The 15,349-nt window shown below is 46.7% G+C and overlaps 1 protein-coding gene across 8 annotated transcripts in view; it reads left to right on the top strand.

Moving 5' to 3' along the window:
• The first annotated feature begins 308 nt into the window (after nt 1-308).
• ZNF217 (zinc finger protein 217) overlaps nt 309-15,349 on the top strand; it is a 37,970-nt gene continuing 22,929 nt past the window's right edge. For 2 of the 8 annotated variants that reach the window (XR_011430756.1, XM_023626769.2), the window contains exons 1-3: nt 311-426; nt 1,811-1,903; nt 10,613-10,706. The gene's annotated coding sequence lies outside the window, so the exon portion shown is untranslated. Of the gene's footprint in view, nt 427-1,810; nt 1,904-10,612; nt 10,707-13,899; nt 14,504-15,349 lie in introns of those variants that run through there. The other 6 variants (XR_011430757.1, XM_070247192.1, XR_011430758.1 and 3 more) reach the window with 3 other exon arrangements.

Raw genomic sequence — 15,349 nt, 5'->3', positions numbered from 1 at the left:
TTGCTGCACCCAAATGTATGAACATTTGTAAGGCCCTTGACTTGTCTCACTGAGATGTTTACAAAAGGACTGTACCAATTTACACTTCCACTTACAAAGGATGAGAGAGCCTCTATTAAAATGTTTAAAGGCAGTGCTTTTCAGAGCTCTTATAAATCATTGGCTAAGGCTGGCTTATGTTTGTCATACAGTCACAGCCATTTCAAAATAAATAAATACACATTTTCTATAGCTGTAAAAACACGGCATGCGCAGACTGCCAAACAACCACAAACTAACTTTGATTAAACGACGAAACCGGTCTACTTGTTGAAAATGTGGTAATGAGAGAGTTTCCACACGGCCGGGAAGCCAGTCCTGCAGGGGGCGGGGAGCCTGCTTCCTTCTTGCCTCTCTACCCATCCTGAAGAGGGTAGGAATGAACAGGTCAGCATTCTCTTCCTTTCCTTTACGGTTTTTTTTTTAAAGCTGAGTATTTTATTTATTTCTATATGGCTGAGTTGATGATGCAAAAATACGGTTGAAAACTAGCAGAAAACTGCTGGTGGCAGGCATTTCCTGTAAACGCAGCCCCATAGAACTGGGTAACAGAGGATTAAGGCAGAGCCATTTTAGCTTCGAGTCCAAATTCTACTTTGTTTCCTTGGGGACACGTTGTTCTTATTTGTTGACTACAAATAAAACTGCTTCAGAAACGGTTTCTTTCTGTTCATAGCGTTCTTATTTTGTTTAAAGAATATAACGTATCAGTTACAAATCCTTGTAGCAAATTCAGTTGTATTGGTTTGGAGAAATTTGTGTGACAGATTTTTTTTTTTGGAGGCAGGGGGAAAGAAAAACTATCTCATTACTGTCGTGTTTATGGGAGAGAGAGAGCAAAAGAAACTTGATAAGAAAATACTTAGCAAGGTGATTTTTAAAAGCCCAGCATCTGAATCTTTAATTCTTTTCTTTTTTTTTTTTGTAAGAACTTCAGGAAAGATGGTTCCACTACCATTTGCTTTTTACTGTTTCCATCCTACTCAAAGATACTGAAGTCTCGTTCCTCAAGACAAGTGGGAACAAAACATAATCTCTTAAAGTATTTTGGGGAGGACATGCAGGCTTGGTATTCCTAAAAATATGTCAACAAAATGTGCTAACAACATTTTTAAAAAAGTTGTCAAAGAAGCCAAAGGGATTAGTTAAGTCAAAAGGCTGCTTCAGAACAGGGAGACATCCAGAGAGAATAATGGCTAATGCCATTTTGGTTGATGTTTATTGAGTGATTGCCACGTGCCAGGCACAGTTTTAAGGTTTCGCTGCCATTAGCTCATTTAACCCTCAAAAGCACCCGACGCACTGGGTGACATTGTTACTCCCATTTTACAGGCGAGGCAGAGGTTAAGTCATCGGGCTGAGGCCTCCCAGCAGCTGAGCAGGGGAGGCAGGATTTGAATCCAGGCAGACTCTGAGGGCGACATTTTATTCGGTTCCAGTTTCTGCGAAATCTACTATGTTATCTTGGGAGCTGCTGGGCATCCGCTCATCAGCTGCAGTGAAGTAGCCAACTAACATGGCTTTGGATCAGTTACCCCACTGAACTTTAGGGCAGCTGTCCATCTTTAGTCTAGACTTGTGAATTTTTGGTTACTCTACGCCCATTAGGGTGTGGCTCTGACCTTAATCCCCTCTCCAGCATTTTCCCTAAACCCCAGTATCCTGTTTGAGGGTGTGGCTTAAGAGGGCACACCTATAGGCAGGAGACTTGGAGCTCATCAATTCCATGTCCTTTCCTGCTGCCACTCACCTCTGACTCTGTCTCCTTTAGGGGTCTCCCTTGACCTCCCGTTTGGAGAAGATGCCGGAGGAACACTGAAAGGCAGGCCGTCTCTCAACTTCCGTGAGGATCACCCAGATCCAGGTATGTTTCTTCCAAGAATACCACTTGCTTTGTCTACACTAGGTGGTCTAGCTGATGATAGAGAGCTACCCAGGTTCTGGAGTGGACAAATCCAGGTCCAAATCTGACTGTCTCCCTCGCCTGCTATAAACACACTTGCTTCTCTTTTCCAACCCTTGAGTAAGTACCCTGCCAGGCCCTGCACTGGTTAGGGACAGACCTGGTTTTGTGTGCTGGCCAGCTTCTGTGACCATGGGCAATGGTCTTTATAATAATGGCATGTCTTAATTGAGCACTTACTATGTGCCAGATTCTCCCCAAAGCATTTTACAAGCGAGGACTTCTTTATTCCTCCCAAATACACCTGTCAGTGAGTAGTCTGACCTCCATCTGTAAAATGAGAAGAACACAGGCAAAGGGAGCGCCAGAGAGGCGGCAAAGGCCACACCGCTGGGTAGCCCAGAGTCTCGGTTGGAACCCAGAAAGCCAGATTCAAGAGCTCAGCCCTTCACCCACGCCCCATATCACTGTCGAGAGATGCAGCTTTCTAACCTGGGCAGTGGGGGTACTGACTCTGCCTGGGTATCCAGAAATGGTGCAGATAATGTGCTTGGCCTGTAAGTACTTAATCAATGATTGCTATCATTCCCTGTTCTCCTAAGGCCAAGGTCAACCACTTAGTCCAGAAAAGAATGGCATGAGTCAGCATGGACTTTGGAATTAGATCAGGCTAGAATTCCACTTTATTCTTGTAGAACCTCCAGTAAGTTAGAGGTTAGTAAGTGAGAAAGTGAGTTCACCTCTGATGGCCACAGTTTCCTCATCTGCCACATTAATTTAAATATATAGGTTACCAGGAGAACTAAATAACACCATGATTAGATAAATCGGATGTGGAGTTAATGGGAACGAACTCAACGGGTCTGTCTTGGTGAGTGCACTTAAGACTCTGGCACTTGGCAGGGGCTCAAGAAATTGTTTTATTTTTCCCTCTTCTTACCCTTCTTATCTCTTCTATTACTATTATCGCTGTTGTTGTTGTTGTAAAAGTAATCTGAAAATATGGACACACTTAAATATCTGAGTGATTTCAGCAAAGGAGGCTGTCTTACTCTTAGTTTTATCTTGGTTTAATAAGCCTCTTAATACCCAAGCCAGGTTATCATCCCTCAGTGGCTGTCAGGTTCATTCAGAGTAAATGCGGTTTTTAAAATGCCCCAAAGGCCCAAGCAATCAGTATTCGTCTCCTCCATCCTCATTTTCTGACTGGTCTTATTATCCCACACCAGTCACAATCCATGCTGACTTCTTTGCTGGGCACAGTGATGCAGGTCTTTGCATGCCATCCCTTGACCTGGAATGGTCTTTCCCCAGAACTCCACATGGCTCCCACTGTCACCTCCTTCAGATCTTTACTCAGATGTCTCCACCTGTGAAGACGTCATGGAATAGCCTATTTTTCATCACCCCCACTTATCCCCTCCCCTCCCTGACTCCCTGGCCCTCCCCCCTTATTTTTCTCCATAGCACTTATCATTTAATACACCATCACATTAAATGTTAACTCCATGAGGATAGGCATTTTGATTGGTTTGCTTTCCTACTGCATCCCCAGCACCTACAACAGTGCCTAGTACATAGTAGGTGCTTCATAAATATTGGCTGAGTGAGAGAGGAAATGAATGAGTGAATGAAAGAATCCAGGGAGATTATTTAATTAAGTAGAGTAGCTAAATATTGGGATACTGCCTATGTGCCAGCCACTATTCCACGACGTGGAGGAAATTGGCCTTCCCTTTGAGGACTCTGCAGTCCATTCAGGTGGGAAGACAAACACACATATCCAGGGCTAGGCATAATCCAGAAGTATCATAAAGGAGGCATTGAGCAAAAAGTGACTGAATGAGGAGGGAGTGGTGGCGTTTAGAGTGGACCTTGGGGCATGGGTAGGATGTCTGTAGGTTGATTTTTGCATATACATGGCACGCGGGTTTGGGGACATTCAAAGTCAGGGTGGGACAGGCAGCATGAATAGAACAAAGAGGTGGGTAAGTAGAGAATGGTTTATCCAAAAGCAGTATATGGAAATCCTAAGTCTTCTTCCCCATTTTCTATTCCCCAGGGTATTTAACACAATTTGGAATCTATGTTAATAGGCAACTAATGTTTAATTATACAGGTAAAATATGAATATGCTTTACATGTAAAAAGATCATAATATTTAGAGTTGGGGCCGGGTGGTATAGTGGTTAAGTTCACATGCTCTGCTTTGGTGGCCCAGGGTTCACAGGTTCTGATCCTGGGTGTGGACCTACACACTGCTCATCAAGCCATGCTGTGGCAGTGTCTCATATACAAAATAGAGGAAGATGTTATCTTGGGGACAATCTTCCTCACCAAAAAAAGCAAGCAAGCAAGAAAAAAAAGATCAAAATATTTAGTTACCACCAAACTATCCTGCTCCTTGCCCACATTTGAGAATTAACCACATTTGGTATGGATCTTCCCAACTTTTATTCATGTATTTGCACGTACATTTCTTATTTATTTATTTATCAAGATATAATTGACACATAACACTAAGGATATTAGTTTCGGGTGCACAACATACTGATTCAATATTTGTATATATGGTGAAATGATCAGCATATATATTTCTTATGATCTGTGTGTATGTATACACATACATACATCCTATATATTATACACATATACATTATTTTCTTTAGAAAATATATCATTTCTTTAGAAAAATATATCATATATCAAAATATACCATTTTAAAGAAAAATGGCATACCTTTTTGCAGCTTGATTTTTTTTTTTTTTTTTACTTCACAATGTCTTGGTGATCTAGCTACGTGAGTTCATGTGGCAGTAACTACTTCATTCTTTCCAACTGCTGTCTCTATTAAATTTGGATATACCATAGTTTATGTGGCCATTTTCTTTTTGATGGACATGTAGGTTGTTTCTAGCTTTTCACTGTTATAAACAATGCTGCTGTGAACATCCTTGTGTATGTTTCTTTGTGTACCTCACTGGTTATTTCTCTAGGATAGGTACCGTAATTATATGCTTATCTATTTATTTATGTTTTAGTTTGTTTAATGTCTATTTCTCCTATTAAAACTTAAGCTCCACGAGGGCAGGAATCTAGTTTGCTTTGTACCTCACTCGTTAATTACTGTCTAGCCAAGTGCCCGGGACAAGGAAGTGGTCCGTCAGTGTTTACGGACTGAATCTGGCTGAAAGGTTGGCTAGGGCCATGGTGTAGTCTTCCATCCAAGAGAGGGAACTATGACTTATTTTGGTAAAATTGGAGATTTTTGCACAGGGCAGTCTCAGGATGCTTATTTGTGGCGTTGAGGAAAAAGTATTCTGGGCTAGGAGGCACAGGTACATGAGGACTGGTTCAGAGATTATTCCAGGGATCCGAAGGAAACAAGAAGTGAGGATGATGGGAAGAGAAAGGAAAGGGCGCATTTGAAAGAGATCAGGATGACAGGGTCTGTAAGATTCGCTAACTGATCAGCTCCGAGGGGCAATGGAAAGGAAGGCATGGAAAGCTGAGCCCTCATCTAGGACATTTTCATTTTACAAACATTCATTGCCTCCCAGTTCTGTGCAAAAAGCACTCTGCTAATTGCTGTTGGGACATAAATTTGCATGACTTTCCTTCCCTACCTTCAAAGGAAGTTTGCAGTCTATCGGGGAAGACGGAGCTGCACAAAGCAGGTACACCAAGAACGCAAGGGAGTGACAGGCGGGAGGAGACTAGCCCTGGGGCGAGCAAGTGCAATACTGCCTTTCCAGAATGGGGGGAGGGGCGGAATGTTGCGTGAGGATGTTTCAACCTTGCCCGAGAGCCACACATGGCTGACTGGTGAACATTCAGGAAATAGAGTGTCGAGAAATGTGCATCAGTGGAGATTTTTAGAAGTGAGGAAATTTAGGTCAGTGACAGAGCTGGGGTTTGACCTTGCATTCAAATGGCCCATTGGCCTCCGTGTCCTCTGGAAGGTAGGGAAACAAACTTTTAGCTGTGGGACCTCAGGCAGGCTGCTTATCCATCCCGAGCCTCAGTTCCCTCTTTTTAAAGAAAAGACCGTAATAACTAAAGGAGTGAAGATTAATAAGATTATAGCTAGCCCAGTGCCAGCATGCTTATCAGGAACAGCTCTGATTCTACGATCGTTTGGGGATACAAGGAGAGGAAAACGTCAGCTTGAAGAAAAAGGACGACAACTTCTTAAAGTTTGACACGTCCTCCTTGTTTCACAAGGCTGAGATCTTTCAGGAGATAATCTCAAGAAAGAACCACTTATTTGAAGTTCATAGTTCTGTCAGTTTTACTTCCAGTTGCTTTCCTGGCTTCCCCGGGCTCTTAGAATAAAATCCAGTCTTCTCAAGCTTCCCCAGATCCTGCCATCCATGTTACCAGGAATTTTGTTGTTATTCTAAGAGACATTAGAGTTTTAGGCAGGGCCCTGACCTATTCAGATTTAACTTTTGGAAGGATCAGTGTGACTGAGGTGTGAGTGTGCGCTTCTGCTGGAATGGTAGCTGTGTAAACACAGACTTCACTTTCTTTACAGTTGTATCCCTGGCATGTGGGAAAAATGCCAGGCACCTCACGTAGTAGGTGTGCCTTCTGTTGGTTGAATGCATACTGAACCTCTCTGCATTGAAAGCAAGACCAAAAATAGCCGTTTCATTGTGTTACTAGGAGAATGTAATGAGATAATGGATGTGAAGTGTCCGGCACACAGGAATCATTTAGTCATTTTTCATCTAGTATTTAATGAGCATCTACTATGAGCTAGGCATGGTTCAAGGTCCCAGGGATATCCAGGGGGTGGAGGGGTGGGGCTTGGCCACTTCCTGCAGGAAAGGAGGCCCTTGTGGTGAAGGACAGTGAGGGGAGAGATGGGGAGATAGGAGCTGAGGTTGGAGACCCAGGCAGGGGACCATGACGTGAGGGAGGCCCTGTATCCGTGGATAAGGACAAAGCCCCTAGAGGCAGGGGCTGAGTTTAGACTCCCAGAGCAGTGGCCTTGAGTTAATCCCTCTGTGCCCAGGTTCTTCATCTAAAACATAGAAAAACATAGGTGCTGCCTCACACGGTTGTTAGGAGCATTAAAGGAGTTACAAAGTGGAAAGCACACACTGAGAACCCAGTAAATGTTCGCGCTTACCTGCTAGCCTCTGGGCGTGGTGGCTCTGCATTTGGCATAGACGCTTTTTGGAATATCAGTGCTCTAGTCCACCCAACCCATCCCCAGGCAGAGAAATGCAGGAGGTACTTCCACATGTGAGCCTGGACAAGTCTCCACTCTTGATGGAGTTAACCCTCTGATTCAGATCAAAAGACAAAATAAAGTTCCTAACCAACCAACAATACAAACCACTTCCTACACCATTTATCTCATCTGAAAGGGGGAGAAGAAGGAATGGAGAAAAGCGAGGTCACAGACTGAATGCTCTTCCCAGCCAGCTGCGGAAGGCGTCGGGTTTCGGGTCTAATGTAATGTCGTCGGGGGAGCCGAGACTGGAGTGCCAGGTATATTCAAAGACGAGCCCTACACACAAGTGGAGGCCTGTGTGGAGTGGATTCTCAGTATTCACGAGTCATCATAAAAACAACTCTTTGCTCTTGTACAACACAGAGCTTCCCCTGCGGTATGACATGGGGCAAACCCACTGTCCAATGAGGCAGGCCAAGTCGAGGTTATCCCCAATTTACAGATGAGGAAACTGAGCCAAGACCCCAGTGACTGGCCTGAAGACCCAAATGTCAATTCCCTTCCCACCGGAACTCACTGCAGCTGAGTTCTGGGTATCATTATTCAGTTCCATATTCATTTGTTTTGAACACATTTACTGATGACGGCTATAGGCAGACATCATGCTAGGTTTGGGGATGCAGCAGAGAACAAGACACAGAGTCAACTATTTTTATGGAGTTTAGAGTCCAGTAGGAGGAGGCCAGGCAGGAACAAATAATTACTATAATGGGTAATGCATGTAACTGCATGGGTTTAAGCTTTGGGGGTACCTGGCAGGGAGGTGTGCATGATCTAATGTCAGTGGCTAACCCGCCTCACTACCCACCCTTTCTTTTCCATCCGCATTCACTTCCCGAGTCTCATCAATTCCACGAGATTAAGCATCCCTCAGTGGTGGAGGATTGCAGGAGGAGGGGGTCTGAGAGTGGAATCTATACAGTTCATTACTGGACAGCTAAATGGAGGTGGAGTAGGCCATTGGAAATATGTTTTGGGACTTGCGGGAGAAGTCTGGGTGGGAAATATATAAATTTAGGAGTCCTCCACATATAGGTGGTATTTTGAGCCGTTGGGCTGGGTCACATCACCTGGGGATTGAATAAGAGCAAGAAGACAAGGCACCAGCATGGGGCCCTGGGGCCCTTCAAAGTCTGGAGGTCAGGGAGAGGAGAAAGAACCAGCCCCATGGACTGAGAAGGAGCAGCCAGGGTGGGAGTCAGGAGGACAAGGTGTCCCAAATTGAGGGAAGAAGTGTTTCACAGAAGAGGAAGGGACCGACTCCAGCAAGTGCTGCAAGTGTGGCCAATACAGTGAGGACGGAGAACTGACCGTCTCTGAAATGCTCCCTCAATTAGAGTCGGAGACCAGTCCTTGCCACTGTCCTTACGAGGGCCTGCCTTATTTCTCTGCTCCCTGTCCTCACTTGCTGGGCCCCAGACGCACTGGGCTCCTTGCAGTTCTTTCCCTAAGCCAGGCTCTCTTGTGCTCTGAGCCTTCCTCTACTCTAGCCCAGTCCTGCCACCTGACTTCCTGAGGCCGCTGCTCTCAGGGGGCCCAATCTAGAACAGCAGGCATCTCCCCCTCTCCAGTGACTCTCATTTGCAAATATACCTGTCTGTTGTCTGTTTCCCTCTAAAAGATAAATTCTAAAAGGACAAGGACTTTGTGGGTTCCTTACTGTAAGCTCTGTCTCCCGTGCCTGGAACAGTGCCAGGCCCCCCAAAAATCTGGGCTTCGAACTTTGCACGGTGTGTCTCATTTAATTCTCCAAAGAGTCTTATATAAAAACAAATATTGGGGCCAGCCCAGTGGTGTAGCGGTTGAGTTCGTGTGCTCTGCTTTGGTGGCCTGGGGTTCTCAGGTTTGGATCCCGGGCGCGGACCTACACACCACTCATCAGGCCATTCTCTGGCGGTGTCCCACATACAAAACAGAGGAAGACTGACACAGATGTTAGCTCAGCAACAATCTTTCTCAAGCAAAAAAGAGGAAGATTGGCAACAGATGTTAGCTCAGGGCCAATCTTCCTCACCAAAAAAATACATTACTATTTACATAAATAATTATATATATTTCTTCTTTTTCCAGTTTTATTGAGATATAATTTACATATAACACTGTATAACTTTGAGGTGTACAACATAATGATTTGATATATGTATATATTGTGAAATGATTACCACAGTAAGTTTAGTTAACATCCATCACCTTACATAGTTACAAATTTTACTTCCTTGTGATGAGAACTTTCAAGATTTTCTTCTTCCTCTTCCTCCTCTTCTTCTTCTTCTTCATCACCCCATTTTGTGGATGAGGAAAGTGAAACCCAGAGAGATTAAATAATATTCTAGGATTAATGCGGTTTTCAAGAGGCAGAAAAGGAGTATCTGAGCCCAAGGGATCAGAGAGAAGACATTCCGGCACCTTGTCAGAGCCCCCCCCCACCAGAGAGCACAGGTTTAACCACTTTTGGGAAGAAGAGAAGCTCATTTCCCCAAAGAGTGGGAAGGGAAGGGAGTACCAGGCAAAGGCAACCACAGGTCTGAAGGCTGTGGGTCAGAGAGAAGGCCTGATGGCTGAAGCTTAGAATCCTAAGGGCTTGCCAAGACTTGAGGCTGGGGAGTTAGGCCGGGCCAGATCTTCAGGGCTGGTGAGGCGAGCTCAGGAGTTTGTTCTTTTTTCCTGAGGCGATAGGAAGCCATTAAGCTGGGCGGTGACATGATCTGATTTACACTGTAAAAGATCTCTTGGGCTATGGGTGGAGAATGTAAGGCAAACTTGGAAAGGAAGAATCTTGGAGACACCTGGCACACTCAATATATTTACAGCAGAGAATAAGAGCTTGTGTTAGAGATGAAGTGGGCAAAGTTGAGATATATTAAAATAGAAATTACACTGTATAGGGTTTGTTGATGGATTAAAGGTGGGGTGGGTGTGTGTGTGTGTGAGGGGGCTGGAGATGAGATTATTATAATTTGACGGCTAGGTTTTGGCTTCAGTGGGTGGATGGAAGATGGTTCCATCTACTGAGATGAGGATGGGGACGGGATTTCAATAACTGTTAGCTACCTTCCTCTTCCCTCCTTCCTTATCCCCAAACTCCCCATTTGGAGTATCAGATGAGTGCAAAAAGCTTTAAAGAGGCGCTCTGAAAGTTCTGTGACACACGTAATTTTTAAAGAAAATTTACATCGACATGTTAAGTGAACTCAACCTTGGAAAACCATCTAGAATATTAGAGGAAGACATAAGTAAGTGTGCTTGAAGAGGGGGGAGGGCACCATCAAAACTTGCCAATGGGACAAACGCAGTTAAAATAAACGGTGTTCTTGGCACATTATCAAGATTGATTGATTTAATCAAGTCGGGATTGTATCTAAACCTCTATTTAAATTGAGCCTTATTCTTGGCCCCTCCCTTTTTGGTTTGCTTGTAAAAACCAGCAAGCCCATCTCTTCCAGTATTGTTTCGAGCCAGGTGGACTGGCAAGCTCAGAGAGAGTCTCCAGGTTCCAGAGACTGCCTCCACTTCTGAAAGGTAATTTCTGCTATTTATTTTTATCCTAGATTAGTCTATGTTTTATAGCGGGTTTAAATTGTGAGATGAATTGAGTGGGATCAAGAAACTGAATAGAAAAGAGAAGTGTGGGGTTTCCTGGAGTTGTTGGAGCTCCCTACTTAATTTAGTGCATTCAGTCGTGTTAAAAGGGCCCCTCCCGGTGGCTTCTCAAATGTCCTTTGTAGTTTGCAAAAGCTGGCAGGTTTGCCTAACTTTTCAATTTTCTTTTCCTGCTAACTCCTCACTGCAGTTTTTCAGGTTTTCTTGCTCTGAACACTGACTTCTTTTAAGGCGAGTATCTATGTTGGCTTTAGTTCAGCTCCAGGGACTTCCATACGGTTTCCAAATCGTTTTTCTGTAATAGTTCCACAGTAAAATAAATACTTGCGAAATAAGAAGATCGTATTGCATTCTGTTCTTCTAATTAAGGCTAAGTCTCAAAAGATGATTCCAATAAATGTTAAAGATAGCAAATGAGAAGGGTTTTTTTGTTTTGTTATTAGCTCTGACACTGCTGTGGCAGGCAGGATCTGGAAAGTCAGAAGTTAGCTAAACGAAGAGGTCTCATCTCACTAGGATTAAATCAGAGATAATGGTATGATTTTTATAAGCGTTCACTGGGAAACGCATCTTAAGGAGGGCTGGTCTGTTTGGATAATTGTGGAAATGAGGTGTAGCTGATGTTTGTCACATTAAAAAGAGGTGAAGTGGGGCTTTTTCGCCCTTTCCCGGAGTAACATATGTAGAGCCTGAGCTCACATTTGAAGGGACATTTCGGGTTCCATTCTTTCTTTGTGTCGCCTGCGCCTCTGCAGCACCTGACTCCTTGAGAGAGAGTCTAGCTAGGGGGTGATGGCAAAACAGGATTGCGCGTGGGTGGAGCTAAGTATATGTAGATCAACGTTCGATTTTCAATTTTCATTTCATACAATAATAATGAGTTCTTAGCTTTTACTACAAAACCAAATCTTCCTAGTGTTCTCTTGTTACTTTTGAAGTTTCCATTTTTAATTGTTTTAACTATACATGCTTTCCAAATAAATCTTAAGTATGAGCCTCTACATTCAGAGGGGAGAACGTGTCTCAGAGAAGCCTTACAGCAAATTCAGATCACTCTGTGTCCATTTAAAAACGCAGTATGTGTTTGCAACCCAGCGCTCAGTCACTGGCAGAATTTTGCAACGATTTCCCAGTTTTGTTGGCTCGTCTCCAGGAATAAGGTTCTTTGTAATTTCTTTGCTCAGACACAGGGATCATAGATAAAACTCTTAGCAGATAGATCAGTTAATACAGTTATCTTTCAATTTGAAAAGCTACAACATAATAAGGGTTTTTTTGGGGGGGGGAGAGAAACAGTGACTAACAAACCATATGATGCTATTATGCTAACAAAGTGGTAGCTTTGTGAAGGCATAGAGAAAAGCACAACCGTCTTTGCTCAGAAAATAATTCCGTAGCAACAAGGTCTGAGAGCCAGGAGCCTCATTGTTCTTAGTGAAACGATTATTTGTCAAAACATTTGATTGTTTCCCTATTCCTACTGAAAAGTTTGGACTTTTCTTTTTGCTCAATTTTGACACTAGGATTTTTAACTATCGGTGCTATTGTGTTTACAGCATTCAAGGTTTCAGAGTTCAAAGGTTATCCATTAACATGTAGAGTGAGACTACACTTGTGTTAAGACTCAACCTGGTTCCGCTTGTGCATAGTTTCTTTGTTTTGTAGCCATACTCCAAGCCATTTGTTTTGATAAGTTAAATGAAGTTACTTGTTTATGAAGAGCATGTTTTTGGACTGTGTTTTAGGATGTGACTATTTATAAGGCTTTAAAAAATATTTTAAACAAAGGCATTCATTTTAACTTGAGAAAAGGAAACCCAGTCCTAGAAGTGATCAATATCAGTGTGCCTGAGTGAGAAAAAAAGAATTCTGGCCTAAGAGTCTACTTCTGGCACTGCTAATTAATTAAGTGTGGGTAAGTAATTGGTTCACTTCCTTTTAAAAAAGACTAACCAGACCATATGTGGGGTTAGTAGTTATATACAAAATGACAGCAAAACATCACACTTGGCAAACTCTTCCCCTTTGCTAAGAAGCTGTCTTGCAAGTTACATTTCCTATTTATTAAGGATTGCATTGCTCACGAGCGGAGCGTTTATGTAGTGCTTTCCCCCAATTCCCGACTCATTAAATATATACTTTAAGTGCCTTTCTTGATATGTTTTAAGTTTTTCCATTTTGGAATCACCAAAGGCCAATAAAACAAATACTTGGCTGTTTTGTTTGTGGTGACTTGCATAGCACCGTTTATATTTGCATTCGTTTGCATCTTGGGGCAGAAAACTTGTGGATGTGATTGTTGCTTCTTTGGTCCCTCCTTGGCGCATACTTAAAATGGGGAAATATCACAGGGTTTCCGAATCATAACCCTTTCTTTTTTTGTGAGCAAGGAAAAGAACAGTTGGGAAACTAAATGAGTTGGGCGTGGGGCGGAGGGGGCAATGCTAGTTTCTTTTTTTTTTTTTTTGTCCCCAGTTTAAGTCCGTTTCATCCGCGTGGATTTCTATCAAAGCCAAGTGGATTCTTGGAACCTAGGCCAAGTTTAGAAATCTCAAGTTATCGTAGCAGCGCAAGCCCAGCCCTTTGAGAAAAACAACAACAATTAAAGGATAGCTTTATGGAGACACTAATTAAAAAAATTTTAATCATCTTATCTCATCGGCCTTCCTCACACTTGAAGGAAATCTGAAAAAATGTTTGTGCACGGCTGCCTTCTAACCTACCCAAACGGGGGTAAAACCTTTTTGTTGGAAATTCTGGATGATCCAGGAGTTCTGGCTCCCAGCCCCTCCCCTCGCCCGGGCACACCTTGCAAGGAGGGGGAGGCGGCGAGGCAGAGGCCTGGATCTGCGCCTGCGCGCCGCCCTCGTGGCCCCCTCCCCGCGTACCTGTCACTGGAACGGCCGGGGCGCGCGCGGGCCACGTTAAGCCGGATGGCGGGAGGCGGGGGGTGCGGGGGCGGTGAGAGGCGCGCGCGTGCGCGGGAGTCGCAAGGCGAGAGCATGGAGGGCGCGCGCTCGTCCGCTCGCTCGCGTCCCGGAGGCGGGGTCCGCGGCGGTGGGCGGGGCAGGGGCGCGCCTGCGCGGGTCACATGGGCGCGGGGCGGGGCCTCGGGGGGCGGGGCCGCACGGCCGGTGAAGGCAGGAGGCGGGGCGTCTCCGCGCCGCTGGGCCGAGGGAGGGCGCAACAGCTGCTCCCTGAGCACTTTCTGACCCAACAGTCCCCCTGCGCCGGACGCGCCGCGCCCCTGCGGCTCTAGGGACCCCCCGCGCCTGCACTGTCCCCGCGCGGACGAGTAGGGGGCGCCCGCGCCTTTGCCCCCCGTGCGCACCCCCGCCCCGCTCACCTTAGCCCCGCGCGCGAGGTGAGCCCGGCCCCCAAATCCTCCGGGCGGGGGCGGGGGTGGGGAGGGGTGAGGGGCGCTCCTCTTGGGGGGGGTCTTCAAGGCGCGAGGCCCTGAGGCGCCCCGGGGCATGGCTTCGCTCCTGGCCCCGTGGCCCCCGTCCCTTTTGGGGGGCCGGTGCGAGCGCGGAATCGGGAGGTGTCCGCACAAAAGGCCGAGAGAAACTCCCCGTCGCCTCCCCTCCCTCCGCCTTCCCCGCCCCCTCCCCTCCTCGCCTGCTCCCTCCTCATTCAAACCCCGGCTCGCTCGTGTGGTGTCAGTTCAGTCCCGGCCGCCGCCGAGCGAGGAAATGGCCGAGGAGCCGGAGCCGCAGGTAAAGGGGGCGCGCCCCCGCCCGCGCCGGGCCCCAGGGGGCGCCCCGCCTCGCCCCTCCCGAGGCCCCCCGAGCCCGCCCCGAGTCTCCGGCGCGGTACCTCGCCCTCTCCCCGGGCGATCCCCGCCCGCCGGCCGCCCCCCTCCCCCCCGTCCCCACTCTGTTCCGCTCCTCTCGGGCGCCCCCTCCCCACCCTCTGCAGGGCCATTCCGCCCGCGAGGAGGTGCCGGGCGAGCCCCGGTGTGCACAGTGTTGTACCATCACACTCACTCCTGGAGCAGTCAGGATGGCCGGGGGCGGGGAGTCCCCTCCTCTGGCTCGGCAGCGGGGGGCCGGCCGGAGGGAGCCCGGGGGCTGCGGGGGTGGGGGGCTGTTCCTGAAAAGTTGGTGGCTCTGCCGGGCAGGTCCCCCGGTCTGCGGCGTCGCCCGTGGGGGGCGGGCGGAGGGGAGGGGACCGGCGCGAGGTCCCCTGCGATGGCCCGGGAGGGGCCAGGGCAAGTTGGAAACAGCCAAAACAATGCGTCCTAACAGGCGTCCCCCGCAAACAATGGCCGGGACCGTCCACACGGGCCGGGCGGAGGGCGCGTCCATAGGGGTCAAGGGAGGGGATTGGCCTCGCCGCGGACCCCGACTCACACCCGGGGAGCCCCCCGGGCGCCCCCAAATCCATCCCCCGGAGCCCCGGTCTTCTGCCCATCCCGGAGCAGGCGGTGCACGGGGCTGCGTTTCCTGGATGTGTGTGATAAGGTTTTTTTTTTTTCCACCTTTTAATTTTCAAGGTTTTTTTTTTGAAACTTTGTAAATAACCGCTAAACGCTTGAAGAATATCTTTATAACTCTCAGCTC

This window comes from Equus caballus, chromosome 22 (genome assembly GCF_041296265.1).
Source record: "Equus caballus isolate H_3958 breed thoroughbred chromosome 22, TB-T2T, whole genome shotgun sequence".
In the NCBI taxonomy this organism is placed as follows: Eukaryota; Metazoa; Chordata; class Mammalia; order Perissodactyla; family Equidae; genus Equus; species Equus caballus.
This window is presented reverse-complemented; position numbering and strand designations above follow the sequence as displayed.